Raw genomic sequence first — 6045 nt, 5'->3', positions numbered from 1 at the left:
TAAAAAAAAACCTACAGCACCTGGTATTTCCAGGTGGTCTCCCATCCAAGTACTAACCAGGCCCGGCGCTGCTTAGCTTCCAAGATCAGACGAGATTGGGCTTCATCAGGGTGGTGTGGCTGTACGCATTTCTTACCTACTGACCTACATCTCTTATACATTTCAACACCAGCATTGAAGGAAGCAGGAACAAGAGAGAAAAAAAAACGAAAAAAAAAACCTACAGCACCTGGTGTTCCCAGGTGGTCTCCCATCCAAGTACTAACCACGCCAGGCCCTGTTTAGCTTCCAAGATCAGATGAGATTGGGCTTGTTTCAAGGTGGTGTTGCTGTAGGTATTCCTTGGCTACTGACCTACATCTTTTATACATCTCAACACCAGCATTGAAGGAAGCAGGAACAAGAGAGAAAAAAAAAACCTACAGCACCTGGTATTCTCAGGTGGTCTCCCATCCAAGTACTGACCAGACCCGGCCCTGCTTAGCTTACAAGATCAGACAAAATTGGGCTTGTTCAGGGTGGTGTAGCTGTAGGTATTGCTTGCATACTGACCTACATCTCTTATACATCTCAACACCAGCATTGAAGGAAGCAAGAACAAGAAAGAAAAAAAAACAAAACAAAAAAAACCTACAGCACCTGCTATTCCCAGGTGGTCTCCCATTCAAGTACTAACCAGGCCCGGCGCTGCTTAGCTTCCAAGATCAGACGAGATTGGGCTTCTTCAGGGTGGTGTGGATGTACGTATTGCTTGCCTACTGACCTACCATTCTCTTATACATCTCAACACCAGCATTGAAGGAAGCAGGAACAAGAGAGAAAAAAAAACGAAAAAAAAAAACCTACAGCACCTGGTATTCCCAGGTGGTCTCCCATCCAAGTACTACCACGCCAGGCCCTGTTTAGCTTTCAAGATCAGATGAGATTGGGCTTGTTTCAAGGTGGTGTGGCTGTAGGTATTGCTTGCATACTGACCTACATCTCTTATACATCTCAACACCAGCATTGAAGGAAACAAGAACAAGAAAGAAAAAAAAACAAAACAAAAAAAACCTACAGCACCTGCTATTCCCAGGTGGTCTCCCATTCAAATACTAACCAGGCCCGGCCCTGCTTAGCTTCCAAGATCAGACAAGATTGGGCTTGTTCAGGGTGGTGTGGCTGTAGGTATTGCTTGCATACTGACCTACATCTCTTATACATCTCAAAACCAGCATTGAAGGAAGCAGCAACAAGAGAGAAAAAAAAACGGAAAAAAAAATCTTACAGCACCTGGTATTTCCAGGTGGTCTCCCATCCAAGTACTAACCAGGCCCGGTGCTGCTTAGCTTCCAAGATCAGACGAGATTGGGCTTCTTCAGGGTGGTGTGGCTGTATGTATTGCTTGCCTACTGACCTACATCTCTTATACATCTCAAAACCAGCATTGAAGGAAGCAGCAACAAGAGAGAAAAAAAAACGAAAAAAAAAAATCCTACAGCACCTGGTATTTCCAGGTGGTCTCCCATCCAAGTACTAACCAGGACCGGTGCTGCTTAGCTTCCAAGATCAGACAAGATTGGGCTTCTTCAGGGTGGTGTGGCTGTACGTATTGTTTGCCTACTGACCTACATCTCTTATACATCTCAAAACCAGCATTGAAGGAAGCAGCAACAATTGAGAAAAAAAAAACGAAAAAAAAAAAAACCTACAGCACCTGGTATTTCCAGGTGGTCTCCCATCCAAGTACTAACCAGGCCCGGCGCTGCTTAGCTTCCAAGATCAGACGAGATTGGGCTTCTTCAGGGTGGTGTGGCTGTACGCATTTCTTACCTACTGACCTACATCTCTTATACATTTCAACACCAGCATTGAAGGAAGCAGGAACAAGAGAGAAAAAAAAACGAAAAAAAAAAACCTACAGCACCTGGTATTCTCAGGTGGTCTCCCATCCAAGTACTGACCAGACCCGGCCCTGCTTAGCTTACAAGATCAGACAAAATTGGGCTTGTTCAGGGTGGTGTAGCTGTAGGTATTGCTTGCATACTGACCTACATCTCTTATACATCTCAACACCAGCATTGAAGGAAGCAAGAACAAGAAAGAAAAAAAAACAAAACAAAAAAAACCTACAGCACCTGCTATTCCCAGGTGGTCTCCCATTCAAGTACTAACAAGGCCCGGTGCTGCTTAGCTTCCAAGATCAGACAAGATTAGGCTTCTTCAGGGTGGTGTGGCTGTACGTATTGTTTGCCTACTGACCTACATCTCTTATACATCTCAAAACCAGCATTGAAGGAAGCAGAAACAAGAGAGAAAAAAAAACGAAAAAAAAAAAACCAACAGCACCTGGTATTTCCAGGTGGTCTCCCATCCAAGTACTAACCAGGCCCGGCGCTGCTTAGCTTCCAAGATCAGATGAGATTGGGCTTCTTCAGGGTGGTGTGGATGTACGTATTGCTTGCCTACTGACCTACATCTCTTATACATCTCAACACCAGCATTGAAGGAAGCAGGAACAAGAGAGAAAAAAAAACGAAAAAAAAAAACTTACAGCACCTGGTATTCCCAGGTGGTCTCCCATCCAAGTACTAACCACGCCAGGCCCTGTTTAGCTTTCAAGATCAGATGAGATTGGGCTTGTTTCAAGGTGGTGTGGCTGTAGGTATTGCTTGCATACTGACCTACATCTCTTATACATCTCAACACCAGCATTGAAGGAAACAAGAACAAGAAAGAAAAAAAAAACAAAACAAAAAAAACCTACAGCACCTGCTATTCCCAGGTGGTCTCCCATTCAAATACTAACCAGGCCCGGCCCTGCTTAGCTTCCAAGATCAGACAAGATTGGGCTTGTTCAGGGTGGTGTGGCTGTAGGTATTGCTTGCATACTGACCTACATCTCTTATACATCTCAAAACCAGCATTGAAGGAAGCAGCAACAAGAGAGAAAAAAAAACGGAAAAAAAAATCTTACAGCACCTGGTATTTCCAGGTGGTCTCCCATCCAAGTACTAACCAGGCCCGGTGCTGCTTAGCTTCCAAAATCAGACGAGATTGGGCTTCTTCAGGGTGGTGTGGCTGTACGTATTGCTTGCCTACTGACCTACATCTCTTATACATCTCAACACCAGCATTGAAGGAAGAAGGAACAAGAGAGAAAAAAAACCGAAAAAAAAAAACCTACAGCACCTGGTATTCCCAGGTGGTCTCCCATCCAAGTACTAACCACGCCAGGCCCTGTTTAGCTTCCAAGATCAGATGAGATTGGGCTTGTTTCAAGGTGGTGTCACTGTAGGTATTTCTTGGCTACTGACCTACATCTCTTATACATCTCAACACCAGCATTGAAGGAAGCAGGAACAAGAGAGAAAAAATAAAAAAAAACCTACAACACCTGGTATTCCCAGGTGGTCTCCCATCCAAGTACTAATCAGGCCTGGCCCTGCTTAGCTTTCAAGATCAGATAAGATTGGGCTAGTTCAGGGTGGTGTGGCCGTAGGTATTGCTTGCCTACTGACCTACATCTCTTATACATCTCAACACCAGCATTGAAGGAAGCAGGAACAAGAGAGAAAAAAAAGACCTACAGCACCTGGTATTCCCACGTGGTCTCCCGTTTAAGTACTAACCAGGCCCGTACCTGCTTAGCTTCCAAGATCAGACAAGATTGGGCTTCTTCAGTGTGGTGGGGCTGTAGGTAATGCTTGCCTACTGACCAACATCTCTTATACATCTAAACTCCAACATTGACGGAAGCAGGAACAAGAGAGAAAAAAAAACGAAAAAAAAAAAAGCTATAGCACCTGGTATTCCCAGGTGGTCTCCCATCCAAGTACTAACCAGGCCTGGCCCTGCTTAGCTTCCAAGATCAGGCTTGTTCAGGGTAGTGTGGCTGTAGGTATTGCTTGCCTACTGCCTTAAATCTCTTATACATCTCAACAGCAGCATTGAAGGAAGCAGAAACAAGAGAGAAAAAAAAACGAAAAAAAGAAACATCCAGCACCTGGTATTCCCACGTGGTCTCCCATCCAAGTACTAATCAGGGACGGCCCTGCTTAGCTTCCAAGATCAGACGAGATTGGGCTTTTTAAGGCTGGTGTGGCTGTAGGTATTGCTTGTTTACTGACCTACATCTCTTATACATCTCAACACCAGCATTGAAGGAAGCAGGAACAAGAGAGAAAAAAAAACATCCAGCAACTGGTATTCACAGGTGGTCTCCCATCCAAGTACTAACCAGGCCCTGCCCTGCTTAGCTTCCAAGATCAGACAAGATTGGGCTTCTTCAGGGTGGTGTGGCTGCAGGTAATGTTTCGGTACTGACTAACATCTCTTATACATCTAAACTCCAACATTGAAGGAAGCAGGAACAAGAGAGAAAAAAAAACTAAAAAAAAAAATCTACAGCACCTGGTATTCCCAGGTGGTCTCCCATCCAAATACTATCCTGGCCTGGCATTGCTTAGATTCCAAAATCAGACAAGATTGCGCATGCTCAGGGGGGTGTGGCTGTAGGTATTGCTTGCCTACTGACCTACATCTCTTATACATCTCAACACCAGCATTGAAGGAAGCAAGAACAAGAGAGAAAAAAAAACGAAAAAAACAAAACCTACAGCACCTGGTATTTCCAGGTGGTCTCCCATCATAGTACTAACCAGGACTGAACCTGCTTAGCTTTCAAGATCAGACAAGATTGCGCTTGTTCAGGGTGGTGTAGCTGTAGGTATTACTTGCCTACTGACTTACATCTTTTATACATCTCAACACCAGCATTGAAGGAAGCAAGAACAAGAGAGAAAAAAAAAAACCTACAGCACCTGGTATTCCCAGGTGGTCTCCCATCCAAGTACTAACCAGCCCCGACGCTGCTTAGCTTCCAACATCAGACAAGATTGGGCTTGTTCAGGGTGGTGTGGCTGTAGGTATTGCTTGTCAACTGACCTACATCTCTTATACTTCTAAACTCCAGCATTGAAGGATGCAGGAACAAGAGAGAAATAAAAACGAAGGAAAAAAACCTACAGCATCTGGTATTCCCAGGTGGTCTCCAATCCATGTACTAACCAGACCCAGCCCTGCTTAGTTTCCAGGATCAGACGAGATTGTGCTTGTTCAGGGTGGTGTGGCTGTAGGTATTTCTTGCGTACTAACCTACATCTCTTATAAATCTAAACTCCAGCATTGAAGGAAGCAGGAACAAGAGAGAAATAAAAACGAAAAAAAGAAACATCCAGCACCTGGTATTCCCACGTGGCCTCCCATCCAAGTACTAATCAGGCTCTGCCCTGCTTAGCTTCCAAGATCAGGCTTTTTCAGGCTGGTGTGGCTGTAGGTAATGCTTGCCTACTGACCTACATCTCTTATACATCTAAACTCCAGCATTCAAGGAAGCAGGAACAAGAGAGAAAAAAAACCGAAAAAAACAAAACCTGCAGCACCTGGTATTTCCAGGTGGTCTCCCATCAAAGTACTAATCAGGCCTGGCCCTGCTTAGCTTTCAAGAGCAGATAAGATTGCGCTAGTTCAGGGTGGTGTGGCTGTAGGTATTGCTTGCCTACTGACCTACATCTCTTATACATCTTAACACCAGCATTGAAGGAAGCAGAAATAAGAGAGAAAAAAAAAGAAAAAAAGAAACCTTCAGCACCTGGTATTCCCAGGTGGTCTCCCATCCAAGTACTAATCAGGCCTGGCCCTGCTTAGCTTTCAAGAGCAGATAAGATTGCGCTAGTTCAGGGTGGTGTGGCTGTAGGTATTGCTTGTCTACTGACCTACATCTCTTGAACATCACAACACCAGCATTGAAGGAAGCAGGAACAAGAGAGAAAAAAAAGACCTACTGCACCTGGTATTCCCATGTGGTCTCCCGTTTAAGTACTAACCAGGCCCGGCCCTGCTTAGCTTCCAAGATCAGATGAGATTGGGTTTCTTCAGGGTAGTGTGGCTGTAGGTAATGCTTGCCCACTGACCAACATCTCTTATACATCTAAACTCCAACATTGAAGGAAGCAGGAACAAGAGAGAAAAAATAAAAAAAAACCTACAGCACCTGGTATTCTC

General features: G+C 44.6%; 28 pseudogenes; all 28 read right to left on the bottom strand.

Moving 5' to 3' along the window:
- Window positions 1-8: 8 nt before the first annotated feature.
- On the bottom strand, window positions 9-127 carry LOC142159754 (5S ribosomal RNA; annotated as a pseudogene).
- A 90-nt stretch (window positions 128-217) lies between these two features.
- LOC142159569 (5S ribosomal RNA) lies at window positions 218-337 on the bottom strand (annotated as a pseudogene).
- A 79-nt stretch (window positions 338-416) lies between these two features.
- LOC142159575 (5S ribosomal RNA) lies at window positions 417-535 on the bottom strand (annotated as a pseudogene).
- Window positions 536-627: 92 nt separating this feature from the next.
- Window positions 628-746, bottom strand: LOC142159576 (5S ribosomal RNA; annotated as a pseudogene).
- Window positions 747-839: 93 nt separating this feature from the next.
- LOC142159607 (5S ribosomal RNA) lies at window positions 840-958 on the bottom strand (annotated as a pseudogene).
- A 92-nt stretch (window positions 959-1050) lies between these two features.
- Window positions 1051-1169, bottom strand: LOC142159683 (5S ribosomal RNA; annotated as a pseudogene).
- A 91-nt stretch (window positions 1170-1260) lies between these two features.
- Window positions 1261-1379, bottom strand: LOC142159577 (5S ribosomal RNA; annotated as a pseudogene).
- Window positions 1380-1471: 92 nt separating this feature from the next.
- Window positions 1472-1590, bottom strand: LOC142159662 (5S ribosomal RNA; annotated as a pseudogene).
- A 94-nt stretch (window positions 1591-1684) lies between these two features.
- On the bottom strand, window positions 1685-1803 carry LOC142159743 (5S ribosomal RNA; annotated as a pseudogene).
- A 91-nt stretch (window positions 1804-1894) lies between these two features.
- LOC142159574 (5S ribosomal RNA) lies at window positions 1895-2013 on the bottom strand (annotated as a pseudogene).
- A 92-nt stretch (window positions 2014-2105) lies between these two features.
- On the bottom strand, window positions 2106-2224 carry LOC142159669 (5S ribosomal RNA; annotated as a pseudogene).
- Window positions 2225-2316: 92 nt separating this feature from the next.
- Window positions 2317-2435, bottom strand: LOC142159581 (5S ribosomal RNA; annotated as a pseudogene).
- Window positions 2436-2526: 91 nt separating this feature from the next.
- LOC142159600 (5S ribosomal RNA) lies at window positions 2527-2646 on the bottom strand (annotated as a pseudogene).
- A 93-nt stretch (window positions 2647-2739) lies between these two features.
- On the bottom strand, window positions 2740-2858 carry LOC142159682 (5S ribosomal RNA; annotated as a pseudogene).
- Window positions 2859-2949: 91 nt separating this feature from the next.
- LOC142159605 (5S ribosomal RNA) lies at window positions 2950-3068 on the bottom strand (annotated as a pseudogene).
- A 91-nt stretch (window positions 3069-3159) lies between these two features.
- LOC142159573 (5S ribosomal RNA) lies at window positions 3160-3279 on the bottom strand (annotated as a pseudogene).
- Window positions 3280-3364: 85 nt separating this feature from the next.
- On the bottom strand, window positions 3365-3483 carry LOC142159741 (5S ribosomal RNA; annotated as a pseudogene).
- Window positions 3484-3562: 79 nt separating this feature from the next.
- On the bottom strand, window positions 3563-3681 carry LOC142159612 (5S ribosomal RNA; annotated as a pseudogene).
- A 92-nt stretch (window positions 3682-3773) lies between these two features.
- Window positions 3774-3882, bottom strand: LOC142159663 (5S ribosomal RNA; annotated as a pseudogene).
- A 91-nt stretch (window positions 3883-3973) lies between these two features.
- LOC142159635 (5S ribosomal RNA) lies at window positions 3974-4092 on the bottom strand (annotated as a pseudogene).
- A 78-nt stretch (window positions 4093-4170) lies between these two features.
- LOC142159586 (5S ribosomal RNA) lies at window positions 4171-4289 on the bottom strand (annotated as a pseudogene).
- Window positions 4290-4591: 302 nt separating this feature from the next.
- On the bottom strand, window positions 4592-4710 carry LOC142159647 (5S ribosomal RNA; annotated as a pseudogene).
- Window positions 4711-4790: 80 nt separating this feature from the next.
- LOC142159579 (5S ribosomal RNA) lies at window positions 4791-4909 on the bottom strand (annotated as a pseudogene).
- A 91-nt stretch (window positions 4910-5000) lies between these two features.
- On the bottom strand, window positions 5001-5119 carry LOC142159584 (5S ribosomal RNA; annotated as a pseudogene).
- A 292-nt stretch (window positions 5120-5411) lies between these two features.
- On the bottom strand, window positions 5412-5530 carry LOC142159651 (5S ribosomal RNA; annotated as a pseudogene).
- A 90-nt stretch (window positions 5531-5620) lies between these two features.
- On the bottom strand, window positions 5621-5739 carry LOC142159601 (5S ribosomal RNA; annotated as a pseudogene).
- A 79-nt stretch (window positions 5740-5818) lies between these two features.
- Window positions 5819-5937, bottom strand: LOC142159676 (5S ribosomal RNA; annotated as a pseudogene).
- An 85-nt stretch (window positions 5938-6022) lies between these two features.
- LOC142159720 (5S ribosomal RNA) overlaps window positions 6023-6045 on the bottom strand; it is a 119-nt pseudogene continuing 96 nt past the window's right edge.

This window comes from Mixophyes fleayi, chromosome 5 (assembly GCF_038048845.1).
Source record: "Mixophyes fleayi isolate aMixFle1 chromosome 5, aMixFle1.hap1, whole genome shotgun sequence".
NCBI classification, from domain to species: Eukaryota; Metazoa; Chordata; class Amphibia; order Anura; family Limnodynastidae; genus Mixophyes; species Mixophyes fleayi.
Note: the sequence above shows the minus strand (reverse complement) of the source record. Positions and strands in the feature narration are given on the sequence as shown.